Here is a 13558-nt window from a genome sequence, read left to right as displayed (position 1 = left end):
TGAGGCATTTCTGATGCAAACAAGAGAGAAATTTATCAATGATGGCATTTGACAACACATTTGATGTTTTAACTGAGAAGAAGAAGAAGGAGAATGAGGAGGAGGAGGAGGAGGAGGAGGAGGAGGAGGAGGAGGAGGAGGAGGAAGAGGAGGAGGAGGAGAAGGAGAAGGAGAAGAAGAAGAAGAAGAAGAAGAAGAAGAAGAAGAAGAAGAAGAAGAAGAAGAAGAAGAAGAAGAAGAAGAAGAAGAACAACAACAACAACAACAACAACAACAACAACAACAACAACAACAACAACAACAAGATCACAGAAGATTGCATAAGATTGCAATGGAAGGAAAATATTGTGATTTGTGAGCAAGATTGCATGGTAGTCTACATAAAAATTCAAACATATTTACCGTTTTACACTTTTACATGCTTTCAGTAAGTTGGGTACACACGAAGTCTAATAATGAAGAAATAAATAATCCTGTACATCTCAAACAAACAAAATTTAGGTGGTTAGAGTGTAGTTGTGGAGGTTGGAGGAAAGGAATTGTAGGGGAAAAACAAAGGAGGAGGCAACAATGCTTGATAAGAAATGTACTCATTACCTTGCTCATGTAACTGGAACCACTCCATACAGTTTTTTTTTATAATAAAAAATTTGTTTAAAAAATAATAAAATTAAAAATAAATAAAAAATAAAAAATCTATGCAGGGAATTTGAATCTTAGTGGTCGAGTATTCACCTACTATTTGTGAAGGGTCCTTGTTAAATCACCTGCAAAATACAAAATAGACCAAAAACTTTAAAAAATGATACATGAAGGAAAATAAAGCACAGGGGTTGGGGCAAGTAAGTGGTTTACTTCCAAAGAAGAAGTAGCAACAGATGATTTTGGGGGTACATACTTGGAATCTAAACATCCGTTCTTTCGTGGTTCAAGTGTTCAAGGATAGTCAGCTAAAAAAAAAAAGCACAACAAAAAACGAGGAGGAGGGACATGACAGAAGAAATAATAATCTGATACAAATTAAACTTCATCTGGATGGTGGGAAGAAGTCTCTCAGCTCTGTTATTTTCTTTTAAATAAGTTTCTAGCCTTTCGACCATGTGAGAATGCAGCAACAAGGGAACACATTAAAGGCCTGGTGAAGCTGACCTCTCAGCATATTGAATTTTCTTGGTTCTAGATAATGTCCTTCAGAATTTCTGTTGAGTACCCATAAGTTTCTCTAAGCTATTGGGACCTTGTCTTAAGGAGTTTTGTTATAGCATCACAATGGAATTGAAATAAACAGCTATACCTCTTTCTCTACAGGAAGACTCATGGATTTGGCAGTAGGAGAGTTCAAGCGGAGGACCTCCAATTGTTTAGTTAGGGGTTCTACCATCTAAGTTCCCTACTCCAGGCCTTGTTCTTCACTTTGAATTTATCAACACATTGCCTTATGGATTTCAAGGATTCTGATGTAAATTATCTCAGAGGAAACTATCATGAGAAATGTTGATGCTCTATTTTTTCTCACTCCTATAGATGTTAATAACCCACTTCATGGAGATGTATGGCATAGGGCATTTTGATACAGTATCAGATGATTCTGAAGCGATACCACTATCCTTTTGACATCAGTCATTCTACATTTAAAGAAGAAGACATTGAATATCTTGAGTTAACTGATGAGGTCTTTAAAAGGCAAAAGTTAGAGCAGCTTTTCAGATTATGGATGCCATGAAATACCCTATTGGATTCAATTTCTGAGTGAGAAAACAGCTGTTTTCCATTATCCACCTAAGTATAAAACTTACTTGGACTTATTTTCTTTGCATTTTAATGTAAATGACAAAAGTGCCCATTTTTTGACTTTATTAGGGGACTCTTAGTATTACATAATTAAATAGTTGTCAAAATTCACTGAGCTGAATAGAGAACATAATTTATAATAATACATGGATGTATTTTATTAGTAAATACTGAAAAGGAAAAAAAAAACAGTATTTCTACAGAAGATTCATCCTGGCAATAGTCACTTTACAGTAGGCTGGTACTACCTGCCTTCTTTCAACCACATGCTATTGTTGAATGTGATATTGTTTTAGATCTACTCAAGAGCTATGGGGCTCATCTTGGATTCCATTGAAAACACACCAAAGTGCATACTGATATTACAACTTTTTAAAGATCAGAAATTATTTATTATATGGTACCAAAACACTAAATCACGTCCATAACAAATAAGGACTTTCATATTATTTTAAGCAGTTGTGCAAGAAGGTTCTAATTCAACAAAGAGGGACACCTCTTATACTTTAACAACTTCTTTGAATTTTCTCTTTATTGTCAAGATAAAAAGAAATCTGGATCCACTTTAGTGAAAGTTTCCAATTGAACTCTTCGTTATGTGTCCCCTGCATCTAGGAATACATAGGATTCCACTTTGTTTTTAGATTGTTGGAGCAAGTTCCAAGACTTGCACATATAGTGAATGGAAGCCACTGGTTGATGTATGCTCCTGCACATGGCCACTGTTCTGGCAGGAGCAGACAAAAGGACATGGATACTACTCAAGGACAAAATCCTTGGGAGCAACCGTAGGATCTTGAAGCCAACAAGGACAGAATGCACTTTCTGATACACTTTATGTTCCTGCAACACTGCCAAGGCAGCACCAGTGGCATCATTCTGTGCACCTCACATCCCTGTGGAAACCTTGGCAACAGTCCTCCAGGCTCAAGACCAGAAGATCCAGTGGGTTCATTCCAAGCTGTGATTGGTCCATTGCAAATATTGTGAGTGGTCTCTGCAGTCCATTACATTGCTGAGAGTTCCTGGTGACCTGCAGGACTGAGTGCTACATTGACAGTTTCCTTTAGGTTATTGCTCTGGGGTTTTTATTTTCTTAGCTAAGTTTAGGTAGATTTACTCCTTGCCATCTTAGCAGAAAGATGGAAGAACATAGTGTATTATCCTCAAGCTCTTCAGAGAAGGAGATTTTCAATGAACAAGATAGTTTGAAGGTGATCATTAGCTATGGCAGGAGATTTTCCCTGAACAATATAGCATGAAGGAGGAAATCATTGACTATGGAAGCTATGGATATGGAAAGTTGGCCTAGCACCACCGCGTAGTCAATAAGGTTGTAGTGAAAATAATCCTGAAGATGAGAGTTCAACAATTGTTAAATCAAACATGAGATGGACAGGCCGGGAAGGTTGCTCAGCGGTATATGTTTGCCTTACATAAATGAGGCCCTGGGTTCGATTCCTCAACACCACATAAACAGAAAGAGCTGGAAGTGGTGCTGTGGCTCAAGTGGTAGAGCAGTAGACATAACCTGAAGAGTTCAGTGACAATGCCTAGGCCCTAGAGTTCAAGCCCCAGGACCCACAAAAAATTTTTAAATGAGATGGACATTATTAAGATTTTCCGTCACCCAAACATGATCAGGTCATACCAGGTGAGGGAAATGGATGAGCACAAATATTTGGTAGTGGAACTGGCCATCCAGAGACCTCCTTAGACAAATGTGAAAATCATACTGCCTTTTCAAGAATGAAGTCAGGAGTTTATTCAAACAGATTGTGAGGACTGTGCACTACTTTAATGAAACTGAAAATAACTGAAACATTAAACCCAATAACATCGTGTTGGATGACAAAGGCAATGTGAAGTTCAATGACTTTGGCATGAGCATAAGGATTTCCGTAGGGTAGTTGCTGAAGGACATATTTGGTACCTTAATTTTGTCCCTATAAAATATTGCTTCCATGAATATTACAATGGCTGCAAAGTAGATAGCTGGTGCGTGGGAGTCCTCATTTGTATTCTACAGGGATGGCAAATATCCCATTTGAAAGTATGAATTTTAACCTTATACAGGTAATTGTCTTGGAGGCCACATACATTTCTCCATTCATCTGTCTCCAAAAGAACAAAATATCATCTTGAAATGGTAAACTGCATAGCCAAAGCAGAGGCATAGTATACAACAAACAATGGAGATCAGCTCAACCAAATTGAGGGATATTTCCTATGTCCTGATGAGCCACTTGTAATGAGTTAAACCCTATTATTCTTGCACTCTTGTGTGAGATGAGGTACAGCCTGCCTGATACACACAAATCAATATTGGACAGGACATTCGATGAAATCATGGTCATAAATGTTTTGATTTTAAAAAAGTCTTAAAATAGAATGACAGCAGTGAAATTAAATCAGTGCCTTCAATTGTTTCAGTGTGCCCAACTCCTGCAGATAAATAGTATGTATATACGTGTATATCACACAAATATATTACATATTAAATATATGTCCAAAACTTATTTTATACAAAATTAGGGGACAGTGTTATTAGATTTATCCTTGAAAAAAAGATCAACAAAAAATTAAAGATTGCTCACTTTGGCAGCACATATACAAAAATTGGAACAATACAGAGATTAGCATGGCCCTTGTGCAAGAATGACTCGCATATTTGTGAAGCATTCCTGATTTTAAAAAATAAATAAATAAAGACAGATAGAGATCCCAGTTTGAAGTGTGAAAGTAAGTGGAAGGCCCATAAATTCAAATCCTAGTACTGGCCCATAATCATACATTGAATTAATTTTTGTATGTCTTTTATTATAAAAAAATACTGTGCAGAGGGGCTACAATTAAATGAGTAAGGTAATTTCCTATCAAGTATATTTCCTATCAAGCATTGTTGCCTCCTCCTTTGTTTTTCCCCTACCATTCCTTCTCTCCCACCTCCACGAGTATTCTCCCCACCTCCGAAGTTCTAATGTTTGTTTTCAACGTAGGGTCTTGTACATTGCATTTTTACAATGGGTCAACCCGTATCCCTATTTAAGCATTTTATGTTTTCCCTTACCTTCTCCAAATTAGAAAAATGTATATACAAGATGCAGGGTACCAGAATCAAATGCAGTGAAAACAGGAGTTATACCATGGGGGAGGTACAAAGAAAGCAACAAAGAAATCAATTTATAAATATGTTGGAAACAATCACAAGAAAGAAAAAAATTATCTTGGGGTTCATTTCGCCTAACATCAACTTGTCTAAAAATGTCTGTTTTTCTCAGACATATACTAGTTATTGCAAATAAGGGAAACCATGGGATCTATGTTTCTTTGGGTATGGCTTATTTCACTTAATATAATTTGTTCCAAGTCTTTCCATTTCCTAACAAATTGGACAAAGAAATTCTATGGAGGCATGGAATTGTGTATATATACCACATTTTCTTGATCCATTCATCAACTGAGGGGTATCTGTGTGGGTTCCATATCTTAGTTATGGTAAATAATGCTGCAATAAACATAGTCGTGCTGGTAGCATTAATATGATCTTGTTTGTGAACATTTGGGTAAATGCCCAAAAGTTCTAGTTCTGGGTCATAGGGGAGCTCTATGTGGAGTCTTTTCAGGAACCTCCATAAACTTTCCAAAGTGGTTGAACACGTTTACACTCCCACAACAATACAGTAAGGTTTTCTTCTATCCACATCCCCTCCAGAATCTGTTGTTATTAGAGTTCTAGATTATAGCCATTCTAACTGTGGTGAGATGGTACTTCTGCTCTTTTTATTTGCATTTCTTTTATGGCTAGGGAGGTTGAGCATTTCTTCATGTGTCTATTGGCCATCCTTCTTTTCTCTTCAGAGAAGTTTCTTTTTGAGTCTTTAGCCCACTTATTTAGTGAGAAGTGGTTTCTTTGAGGATTTGTTGTTGGGAGATATAATTTTTTGAGTTGCAGGTATATTTTAGATATGAGACTCTTTTCTGTTTAATGGCTAGTGAAGATCTTTTCCCAATCCATAGGCTTTCTATTGATCTTGTTAACTATGTCCTTTGCCATGTAGAAGCTCTGCAATTTCATGCAATCCCATTTGTCCAACCTTTCTTTGATTTGTTGTGTTTCTGGGTCTCCATTAAAAAAAAATTCGGCCTGTGCCAAGGAGACCTAGGGTTTCTCCTATTCCATCCTATTCCATCAGAGTGTCTGCTTTGACTCAGAAGTCTTTGATCCATTTGGAGCTGATTCTGGTGCAGATTGATATATAAGGATCTAGCTTTAGTTTTCTACAAGTGATTAACCAATTTTGCCAGCACAATTTACTTAAGAGGCTTTCTTCCATTCTATTTTTTTAGCTCCATTATCGAAGATTAGGTAGCTATATATCTGTAGGTTCATTTCTGCCTCTTCAATTCTATTCCATTGTTCCTGATGTCCGTTCTTGTGCCAGTACCAAGCTGTTTTAATTACGATGGCTTTGTAGTAGAGTTTGAAATTTGGTATTGATATTCCTTCATCACTGTTCTTTATGTTAAGGATTTTTTTTTCTATTCTGGGTTTTTTATTGTTCTATATGAATTTTTGGATAGCCTCTTTAATTCTTTGAAGAAAGGGGTTGGAATATTGATAGGTATTGCATTAAATTGGTAGAAACCCTTGGAAAATATTGCCATTTTCAAGATGTTGATCTTTCCAATCCAGGAGCATGGGAGGTTTTACCACTTTGTAAGTTCTGTTTTGATTTCCCTTTTCATGTTTTTAAAGTTTACATTATAGAGGTCCTTCCCTTCTTTGGTTAAATTAATTCCTAGGTATTTTTTGGGTGGGCTGTTATGAATGGAGTTGCTTTCCTGATTTCAACCACGCTTTTCTCATTGTTGGCATACAGAAAAGCCATTGATTTTTGAGGGTTATTTTTATACCCTGCTCCTTTGCCAAATTTTAAATCAGCTTGAGTAATTTTGGTGATTTGCTTTTCTTTTATGGCTAGAAATGTTGAGCATTTCTTCATGTGTCTATTTGCCATCTCCTTTCCTCTTCAGAGAAGTTTCTCTTTAAAACTTTAGCCCACTTATTTATTGCGCAGTTGTTTCTTTGTGGATTTCTTGTTGGAGCTTTTATTTTTGTGAGTTCCAAGCACATTTTAGATATGAGATCCTTGTCTGTTGTATGGCTAATCTTCTCCTAATCGGTGGGCTTTCTATGGATTTTGCTAGGTATGTCCTTTGCCATGCACAAGCTCTGCACTTTCATGAAATCCCATTTGTGTAACTTTGATTTGTTGTGTTTCTGGGTCTCTATTAAGGAAATTTTGACTTGTGCCAAGGAGACCTAGTGTTTCTCCTATTCTTTCCATTACTGTTTTCAGGGTGTCTGCTTTGACTCTGAGGTTGACAATTACTTTTGTAAACCGAAACTTGTTTGTTTTTTCCATCTTTTGTGTTCATAGGAGTGTCTGTATTATGTGTAAACAGGCTGTTCTACAAGGTATCTTTCAGGGTGGTAGAGTAGTTATTATATGGCTGTATGTATTTTATAACGACATAGAGCTTTCTCATGACTTACCTACATGAATCTTTTAATGTTATATAAGGGCCAAGAAGAATGCCAAACTTACATTTTTGTGTCTATCTCCATCCTATTTCTCCCTATTGTCTAGTGGTTTATGTAACACTCAGCATAACTGACACTGGCACATGGAACAGACATGGACTTGATGGATCTTGGCTGTGAGATGGCCCCAAATACAGTAAATATCAGAATCAATGAGATCGAAGCAGTTGTCCAAGGTGCCTAGTTGTATTAACATCCTTGGCTTCCAATGGTCTCACCTGCCTCGGTCAGAAGCCTGTTAATGGTCTGTCACCATCAAAGCTCATACTGAAGTTTAACTATTCAATGTAGCAGTGTCAGGAGGTAGAAACCTTAAAAGATGTTTCAGTCATAAATGGATAAATGTTATCTCATCAACTCTCAAGGGACTAACGTTATCACTGTTATCAGTTGTTAAAAGCAACCTATGCCCCTTAATCCCTGTCATTCTAGCACATGCCATAATGCTGAGATCCTCTGTGATATGATGCACCTACGGGGCCTTGTCCCATGTGCTACCATGCTATATAGACTTTCCAGCTACTACTATTAGGCTTGAAATAGACCTTATATTCCTCATGAAGTATACAGGTTAATTGATTTTAAACAATGACAAAATGGACTGAGATTTTATTCCTTTTGTCTTTTTCATGGAACTGAGGATTAAACTGAGGGCCTTAAACTTACTAGGCACATAACTTGCCACTTGTGCCTACATGCACCCAACTCTTTTTCTTTCTTTCTCAGTTTGCTTTTCATATAGGATCTTGTGCTAACTTCACCCAAGTCACCCTTAGTACCCCATGCTCCTATACCTCTACCTCTCAATATCTGGGATTACATGACTGTGACACCACAGTTTGCCCATTAGACCATACTACTCTTTAGGGGAAAGAGATACAGATCCCTGAGATGTTTATGTGGGTTTGTGTGTCTGGTTGTGTGCTTGTGTGTGTGTGTGTGTGTGTGTGTGTGTGTGTGTGTGTGTGTGTGTGTATCCACGTGAACTGTTCTTGATGATTTACTTAGTACTGAGGGTGAATCTTCCTTAAGAATCTGTATTCTTAATTCATTCCACTGAAAAAGAAATATTTCTCTGTGTACTAAAGGCTCATAACTATAATTCTAGCTCTTCAGAATGCTGAGATTTTTGACATTATTAATGTTATCCCAGGTATTAACCCAATGTTATCCCAATGTTATGCCAGGTGAGCCAGGAAAAGTCCATGACACTCTTATCTCCATTTCATCACCAGAAAAGTCAGAAATGGAGCTGTGGTTTAAGTAATAGAGTAATATTCTTGAGGAAAAACATAGGAATAGCACCTAGGCTTTTATCAAGGCTCAGGACCCATACATAATATCCACAAAGCATTTGTGCTATTACAATGAGCTCTTATGCTATTGCAAGTCACAATTATGTCTAATGGATTGTCTCTACAGGCCAGTTTCAGTAAAAAAATTTTTTTGTAGTGCTCACTTTGGCAGCACATATACTAAAATTGGAATGATACAGAGATTAGCATGGTCCCTGCACAAGGATGACATGCAAATATGTGAAGCGTTCCATATTTTTTTTTTAAAGAATCTTGTATTACTTCATAAGATATGTTCTTTCTGGACCATCTTTATGCCTCATTTTTCTCTCTGGAATGATATTGAAATAGAGAAAATATTCAGTGAGGAATTTGGTTTCTGGATCCCTCCCTCATTCATTATTGACATGTTCTGTCTTTTTATTTTTTGGCAGTCCTGGAGCATGAACTGAGGGCCTGGGCACTGTCACTGAGCTTCTTTTTTGCACAAGCCTTGCACCCTTTGACCTGAGCCACAGGGCAACTTCTGGCTTTTTCTGTTTATGTGGTACTAAGTAATTGAACCCAGGGCTACATGCATGCTAGGAAAGCACTCTACCACTAAACCACATTCCAAGCCCCATGTCCTCTTTTTAACATATGTCTAACATGTTTAGCTCTGTCCCATCTCTGAAGCCACGGCCATTGCTCTTGAATCTATCCTCAATTTAACTCCTAACTGTGTTTCATTACCTATAACTGCCAAAATATTTTCCACTCCACCCAAGGAACTATCTTTCATTTTCTTAAATTTCACACTTCATTGGTTAATGTCAAACAATAACTCAACATTACCAGTGTCTGAAATTGAGGACACTTAGAATAATAAATAGCTTTTTCCAATGTTTTTCTTTTTTTAATTCTGAGGATTCAACTCTGGTTTCTGCGCAATCCTTCAGCTCTTCAGCTCAAAGTGAGTGCTATACCAGTTGAGCTACAGTACCACTTCCAGCTTTCTGAGTGGTTTATTGGAGTTAAACCTTTCATTCCCAGGCTGCCTTTGAACTGGGAACCTCAGATTTCATCCTCCAGATAGCTAGGATTACAGGAATGAGCCACCAGTGCCCAGATAATAAATAGCTTTTTTTTTGGGGGGGGGGTCCGGTCATGGGCCTGAACTCTGGCCTGGGCGCTGTCCCTCATCTCTTCAGCTCAAGGCTAGCACTGTACCAATTGAGCCACAATGCCACTTCCGGCTTTTTTTTTCTGCGTATTTGGTGCTGAGGAATCGAACCCAGGGCCTCATGCATGCAAGGCAAGCGCTCCACCTCTGAGCCACCTTCCCAGCCCCAATAAATAGCTTTTAATGTGTGTCAGGTGATACACAACAACTCAGACCCTTGGGAAGTCTTTTATCTTCCAGTCGGGCATGATCTAACCCCACTATATGCTCTGGTAGATAACAAAATTAAACAGATTCTACAAATGTAGTTCCCACAAGAGTTGGTATGAGTTATTTCCAAGGTGTGAGTGCAAATTAAGGCCTTTCTAGAAGTCAGTGATGCAAACAGAATGAATCAAACAGTAAGGAGAATATGTTTCTCAAGAAAGTATGGGGATGCCTAGGAGCTGACAACAGTGGCTGTATGATAGGAGACCAGAAAGCAGAAACCACAGTCTCACCACCACAGAACCTAAACCCTACTAAGCATCTCATAAGCTTGTAAGAGATCCCCACATTCTGTGAGAGACTATAGGCTAGTGGCCCCTGCTAGAAACTGAGCAGCTACTATAGACAAACCACACCCAAGTTACCAGCCCAATCTTATATCCTACAATAGTTGGTATTCAGTGGCCAAACAAATTAATTTGTGATAATTTGCCACAAAACATGACAAAATAAATGCATATCTCAGACTGCTGGTGTCTTACACCTGTAATCACAGCTCCATAGGAGGCTGAAATCTGAGGATCCAGATTCAAAGGGATCCCAAGCAGCAATGTCTGTGATATTCATTTTGCCAATAAATAGCTAAAAACTGGAAATGGTGGTGTGGCTTAAGTTGCTGTTCACTATTGAGCCATGGTTCTCCTTTTAGCTCTCTTTCAATTATTTTCATAAGTTTTAATTTTCTTTACAACGAATGACATATTTTTTGTTAGTTAGTTCTTAGTATGCTTTTATTGGATTGCTTTGGTATGAACAACTCGGGATTGAACTCATACCTCATTTATGGGAAGAAAGAGATCTAGCGATGGGGAAAAAATCAGTTGTTTAAGGATACAGGTGGACCTGTTGCAACAATGAGAAGTACAAGTTGTCATGTCCAAAACGAGCTTTACAACGTCGGTCTGGGGGGGGAAGGGGGGAAGGAAAAGGATTGGGATTGGGGGGGAGGGGGGAGGCTGGGAAGGGATGTGAAGGGTAAACACAGGAGGAGGCTGCAATGCTTGGTAAGAAATGTACGCATTATCCTGACCATGTAATTGTAACTCCTCTGTACAGTATGTTCACAAATAAAATAAAATTAAATTTAAAACAACAACAAAAAAAGAAATCTAGCACCTAAGTCACAATTCAGTTGTGGCAGTTTTTTGTTTGTTTGTTTGTTTTTATTTGTCGTGGGGATTGACTTCTGGGCCTCGGTGCTATCCCTAAGCTCTTCAGCTCAAGGCTAATGCTCTATCACTTTAGCTACAGTGCCAATTCCAGTTTTCTGTGTGGTTCATTGGAGATAAGAGTCTCATGGACTTTTCCTTCCTGGGCTAGCTTTGAATCGTGATCCTCAGATTTCAGCCTCCTGAGTAGTTAGGATTTTATGTGTGAGCCACCACCACCCGGCTATGGTAGTTTTTTTTTTTTTTTTTTTTTTAGCAATTTGAATTTCTTATTTTTGTCCTAATTTAATTTAATATTTTATTTTTTTAATCCCAGGGAATTGAGTATAGGATCCTTTATATGTATGTATGTGCATGCTTTTGTGTACATATGTGCCAATACTGAGGCTTGAATTTCCTTAACTTTTTCCAAGCAAGGCTGACACTATACCACTTGAATCACACCTTCAGTATTTTCATTGCTGCTTAGTTGAAGGTAAGAATCTCTGATTTGCTACTTTGAAGGCTTAGTTTTTTGATGACAGTTAAGAGCCAAACTGTGAGGTCTCCTTACCACTTCCCTCTAATATCTACTTAGGAAAAGCTGGAAGTGTCACTGTGGCTCAAGAGGTAGAGCACTAGCCTTAATGAAAAGCAACTCATATAAAGTGCCTAGGCCTGATTTAAACCCTGTGTCCTGCAGGTTAAACAAAGAAACTCTGAATTGTCTGACAAGTCTAGTTTTAAAACATGATCTTATCAATCTCAGCCTCTGAAATTGCTAGATTTACAGGTTTAAGCCTTTAGTAATGGTGATAGTTTTCTATTATTATTGACAGATGCTTTAAAAAACACATAATGTAGCTAACAGTGGCTCATGGTTATAGTCCTTGATATTATGGACACTGAGAAGCTTGGTGTGAAGTTGGGCCTAATGACAGAATGTCTATGAGTCTTATCTCTAATTAACAACCAAAAGGTTGGATGTAGAACTGTGGCCCAAGTTTTAAAGTCATAACCTTGAGCAGAAAAATTTTAGGGACAATGTTCAGGCAATGCATGCAAACCCAAGATCAGCACAAAAATTAAAATAAATAGAACATAAAATAATCCTAGGTATGGCTAGGGACAGTTTGCCTAGTTTTCCTAAAATTCTTAGTTTGATAGCCACCACAAAGATAAATAGACAAACCAAAAAATTATGTATCCATAGCCAGATGAAACGTTTGCTTAGAAATCTGCACTAATTATATTTTTAAAAACATTTCTTACACTCTTTAATTTAGAAAATTAGCCCCAAAATAATGCCAGTTGAAGAGAAATTGTATGTGATGACTACTTCAGAAACAATACATTTTTTAGTTTTTTAAAAGGAGATGTCACGGATGTCACGTATTTATCAACTTATATATATATATATATATATATATATATATATATATATATATATATAATTAGTAAATAAATTTCAACTAAATATTAACTTCATTGTCCTCTAAATTGAAGTGTTGACCTATATTTTATATCAGAATGAGCATTTACTCGTTTCATTTTTAAAAGTCAATTTAAGTTTTCTATTCAAATTTTATACACAAAGAATGTGTTTGGTGTTCTAGGAAAGTTCTCCAAAAGTTAATGTAGAGCAGTATGTAGGGCCATTGTGAGATTAACTAGGAATTCTGAGCCATGAAAGACTAAAGTTTTAAAGTTGAAATAAATACATGTCAGAGATATAGAAACAAAACTTTGGTTTCTAGGGATAGACTTTCAAACCATTTCAACACATTTGGCTGGGTAGATGGTGCTACATTTGGTAATTTTGCTTCACTCGAAAATTCTTGTTGAGGTTTTTGTGTGTAAGAAGAAAATCCCTTTGCTTTCGTATTTATGAACTTCATGTTAAAACTTTAGCAATGGACCTTCTGTGGCCCCTTTTTAACTGGAAGTATTTCAAGATTTCTAAGACCTCAAAATCCTTTTGTACTCTCAGCCAGGCTGTTTTGAACTATTTACTTTCAAATTTATTAGCATAATCCATTTATCATTGTAGGGAGGAGAATCCTATGTGAATAAAGTCTACTTGCTAGAGTTGTTTGTAAGTAATGAAGCATTGGGTATTTTGGGGTTAGCCTCTGTAGAATAGACTGGATTGAGATGACATTCCCATGATTTATAGGTAAAATCACCCTCTTCCACTAGAGGTGCAGGATCAAATGAATGATGGGCATTGGTTTAAGGTTTCTTTTATTTTACTATGTATGAATCTTCCATCATATATATATATATA

General features: G+C 37.2%; 2 non-coding genes across 2 annotated transcripts; both read left to right on the top strand.

Annotated features, from left to right (window-relative positions):
* The first annotated feature begins 4380 nt into the window (after window positions 1-4380).
* On the top strand, window positions 4381-4484 carry LOC138808550 (U6 spliceosomal RNA). Its single transcript, XR_011366496.1, has one exon. It is a non-coding gene; the product is annotated as a U6 spliceosomal RNA (small nuclear RNA).
* A 4366-nt stretch (window positions 4485-8850) lies between these two features.
* Window positions 8851-8954, top strand: LOC138808549 (U6 spliceosomal RNA). Its single transcript, XR_011366495.1, has one exon. It is a non-coding gene; the product is annotated as a U6 spliceosomal RNA (small nuclear RNA).
* Window positions 8955-13558: the final 4604 nt, after the last annotated feature.

The sequence above is a fragment of the Dipodomys merriami genome, unplaced genomic scaffold (assembly GCF_024711535.1).
Source record: "Dipodomys merriami isolate MVZ:Mamm:240054 unplaced genomic scaffold, mDipMer1.0.p SCAF_453, whole genome shotgun sequence".
Lineage (NCBI taxonomy): Eukaryota > Metazoa > Chordata > Mammalia > Rodentia > Heteromyidae > Dipodomys > Dipodomys merriami.
This window is presented reverse-complemented; position numbering and strand designations above follow the sequence as displayed.